Raw genomic sequence first — 4,477 nt, 5'->3', positions numbered from 1 at the left:
TGACTGGCTGGATGTGCTCTCTTCATCCTCTGACATGGGAGCAGGCTCAGAGCTCATCTGCCTGGCTGTGTGTTTCCTGAACGGGGAGCGCCTGTGGAGCTAGTTGAGGATAGCCTTTTGTATCTTTGCTTCTTTTTCTATATCTTCTTCTGTCTCCTTGAACCCCATTCGGCCTCGGCAGATGGACCTGCACATTGACTCTGGTTCTGCTGGAGTTTTGTTCCTGTTAAAAGGGACTTTTCCTCTCCACTGTCACTACAAACATTCTTGATGTGAGGGATTGCTGTCAAGTTAATGAGTCGATGCAATCAACTGGTTTTCCAGTTGATTACATAGAAAACTTTTAACCAATCTGACTGTATGATGTGGTTGATTTGAAGTGCCTGGAGGTGACATGTGTTGCGAATTGATGCTATATAAATAAACTGAATTGAATCTGCACACCTGTACTTGTGTTCCCTTCGGTTTTAATACAAACCAAACCACAAAAAACGGCAGCAATGAATGAAAGAGAACGCAAAGTAGCAGTAAAATTTCTGCCCCACTCTTCCTTCTTTCACCTTGTTGTCACTCTGACCCTGACCTTAATAAAACATTTCCTGCTAAGTATGAGCAAGGAATCCCTGTAGTGATTCAGCTTCTATGCTTGGAAATAATTATTCTGCCAACAGATGGTTTTAGAAAACGTATTTTCGAACCTGCTTTGGAGGAGAAAACTGCAGAGATGGGAAGTGTAGACCTCGACAGAAACAGCACTTATGTTACAAAGTAAAAAGAAAAAAACAGCCTTACAAAAATATATTCAAGATAATAATACCTGTGGTGTTTTAGATTGATTTTATGATGTCAAAATCATAACAGCATGTGATTTCTAAGGTCTGCTTGCAGAAACTAACAAGAATATAGTTTCTTCAGGTCAAAGTTAAAATAGGTCAGATGGTCAGAACGCAGATGGGGCCTCTGCTGTGTGCAAAGAGAGGAGAAGGAAGTCCAGTTATATCTGATAAAATATCACGCTGACTCTATTCCACTGTGTGTGTGACCATGATTCAAAACAGCAGGAGCAGGAAGACGCCATGATTTCATTATTTTTTTAAAGAAAGAGATAAAAATGACTCAAGATTCTCTATTGATCTGTGAGACTGTGATTCCTGATGCTCTTCAGAGAATAAAAGAAAGCAGAAGAGCCTGTGTGATGATCATACAGAGACTGATTGTTGAGAGAACTGCGCCTGTACATCTGGAACAGTGGAAAGTTACTAAAAACATGAAGCAACGAACAGAGCCCCTCTAAGGGAAACACAGGCTGCCAAATACTATGATGACTAAGAAAGAGAGCATGGACCTTAGTGAGTTTTTTTCAGATTTGGAAAAAAGTCTAGGATAGAACACAGGTTTGAACTCTTGATCTCTAGCTTGAAAAACACATCTTATTAGACCCGCCAAAAGACATGCAGTTAGATAATGTTTATACTTATTACTGTTGTCGCCTTAAACCCCCATTTATAGACAGATCGCCTTTGAAAAACCCCATTAAACCTATAGTAATGCTTTTGGTCAATGGGAGTAAGCTACAGTTGCAAGGGTAAGAACATGCAAACAGAAATAATCCAGGTTGTCATGTTTCTTTTAAGGGATCTGACCCACATGCAGGAAACCACTCAGAGAACCAGAGAAAAGGTTTAACAAGTTTATTGAGAGCACGGTGTGTGGATCCAGTTACTCAGAACGCTGGTGAACCGGAACTAGAAGTGAGAAGGGAAGTTCAGAGTTTAGCTCAGGTTACGTAAGAAACTTGGACAACTTGCAAAAACAAAGACTGAAACGGGATTCACGTTTCAAGAAAAAGGTGTCCTTCCCAGAATCCAGTCAGTGTGGGTTATTCCAGGACTTGGTTGACTCGTTGGAGGGCGGACAGGTTTTACTTAGGCTAGGTTGGTTCCCTGAGGAGCAATGGAGCTGACTGCCACTTAGATTTCCAGGAGAACTTGAACGGCATGTGTGGAGATTTATCCCCTACTCAGTATGAAGCTCAAACGATCCTTCCAGGGGGAGAAGGCCAAAACATCCAGTTTGCAGGATGACTTCCTGCCGAGAGGCAAAGACAAAAACAACGTTAGACTGAGAGAAACAATAGACTCAGTTAGACTCAGCTAAACTCAGCTTGGCTAGAGTACCCAAAACTGGCAAACACTCTGCCGCTTAAGAGTCCTCAGATAATGAGCCAACCATCCGCAGGTGTGTGGAAGGGCCAACGAGAACCAGGCGCCACCTGGTGGTGGACACAAACAACACACAACCCACACAAACTGGATTCCTAACACAGGTTAGGATTTGAACCTAGGACCTTATTTCTGTAAGGCAACAAGGCTGAAACGAGAATGTAATATTATATCAAACACAAACTAAAGCAGTTTTTTGTGCCTCTTGTTACTTATGGCTCTTTTATTCTAAAACACCTTAAATATTTTGCTTTGTGTTCTAACATAAGTAATGTAAGAAGACTGTTGACTACGAACTACGGCAAAGAGGCCCCACTGACACTGCCTCTCTCTCGCTAGTTTCTTGCAAGTTGTGTAAGAGACTCGTGCTGAAAACTAGCTGTAGAGAATTGAGGGCCCATGCCAAAAACCTGAAGAGGCAGCCGGTAAGAATTCTGAATTTTATAGGATCTTACTGCTACTGCTCTTTAATTATGTGTAATTTGAGTGGAGTCCTCCTCATTTGATTTATGCTCCTTGATTTGAAAATGTCTGCAGTGGTGTAAATAATTTGGGAAATGTGTATCCATGTTGTGCTTTATCAGGTTGTGTTGTGTGGTATTTAAGGTTAAATGTCTGGGCAAGGTGCAATATTGTGGTACATTTTGTAAAACTGTCATATGTATATGAAGATTAGATTGATTCAAGTATTTTGATTTCATTTATTTTGTGTGTCCCGAATATTATATGTTCACTAACAAGCATTACTGTTTTTATGTCTTAAGGTTTTTACCTGATTATTGGTAACACTGACCACAAAATGGGGAAATAAAAAGAATGGAAAAAGTCTCTGCTACTACTGCTTTGACTGAGTAAATCCAGCTATACTCTAAAAGTCATGGGTCCAGCCCTTTCAAGTGTGGGGTGCAGTTACTGAAACGCTTGACAAAGTCTACTGTGTATATAGTATATAGCTATATACTATATATTGTATATATGGTATATTGTATATATGGTATGTTGTATGTTTTATATTGTATGTAACAATAGATTCTGTATTTTGTATACATAGCGGCATGAAGTGGGGGTGTTGGGGGTGCTGCATCACCCCCAGTGGTGAGAGGGAGACTTTTTGTAAAATGTATGTAAAATACTTTGGACAATTTAGAGATTTCTCATGAATATTTTGGGAAATGTTTTTTGACTTTTCATTTTACTATTATGTGTATTTGGATTTTAATGTAATTATTTTTATGCCAAATCACAAGTTCACAGAAGTCATGTTGTCATGGCAACGTCAAGCAAGCAAATGGTCCCTGAGGCATCCTGCTTGCGGCAGCAGACTAGTAAATTTACATAGTCTATGACAGAAATGCATCTCGGATTTTCACCAGTAAAGAAGAACACTAATACCGCAGCCACGACAACTTAGAGCAGCTGGAGTGAGGAGGCTGTTCGTGCGCCTCTTATGGCAGTTGCATCAGTAGGCCCAGTTCCAGCAACCCAAGCTAGCGTCATTGGATTAGACAAGCCAACATCCAGTTTCAAATTTCCTGCACAGTGTTGTGGTAATGAAAAGTTCTGTGGCACCAGCTTGGTTTGCTGGATGGTAGTGACTGCATTATGTGGAAGAGACTGATCATATCTTGTGTTCGTTTGTCTGAAAGAAGTCAGAAAAACATATATATCTGTAAGTCTGTCATACTTACAGACAAATTTAAGAAAGACAACCCCTTTGTGAATGCCCGCTTTTCAAATTGGCATAAAGCCACAGAATGTTTTATTTTTTTATTGTCAAGTTTAACTAATAGCGCATATAGTCACCTGAGAACAGATTTATGTGATTATGTCTGTGTGTTACAGACCCTGGTTGCACGCACTGAACTGTATATGATGATAAAGTTGTGAATCTCCATGTATTAATTTATTTTTATGTATTGTTTTTCAAATAGGCCTATAGACTCATTTGTATTTTGGCAAAAAAAAAAGTCACAGCATCTCTAACTTCGAGCCGCCTTGTGTATCTAAATATCTAATTTGTCTGCATCATCAACAACAAGCAGCAAGTGCAAACTTACTTTGCAATAAACTTGATTCTGATTATTAGTGAAAGAGTACTTTGTTCAGTTATTAACTCTACCACTTGCTATTAAAGGAATAGTACACCCAAAACATGATTAGCCTTCATGTTCTACTCACCCCCATGCTGAACAACACTCTGGAGTACTTTTTTGATATCTCAAATGCATCTGGAGATCTGGGAGGCTTCTTGCTGT

The sequence above is a fragment of the Cyprinodon variegatus genome, unplaced genomic scaffold (assembly GCF_000732505.1).
Source record: "Cyprinodon variegatus isolate N-32 unplaced genomic scaffold, C_variegatus-1.0 Scaffold348, whole genome shotgun sequence".
In the NCBI taxonomy this organism is placed as follows: Eukaryota; Metazoa; Chordata; class Actinopteri; order Cyprinodontiformes; family Cyprinodontidae; genus Cyprinodon; species Cyprinodon variegatus.
This window is presented reverse-complemented; position numbering follows the sequence as displayed.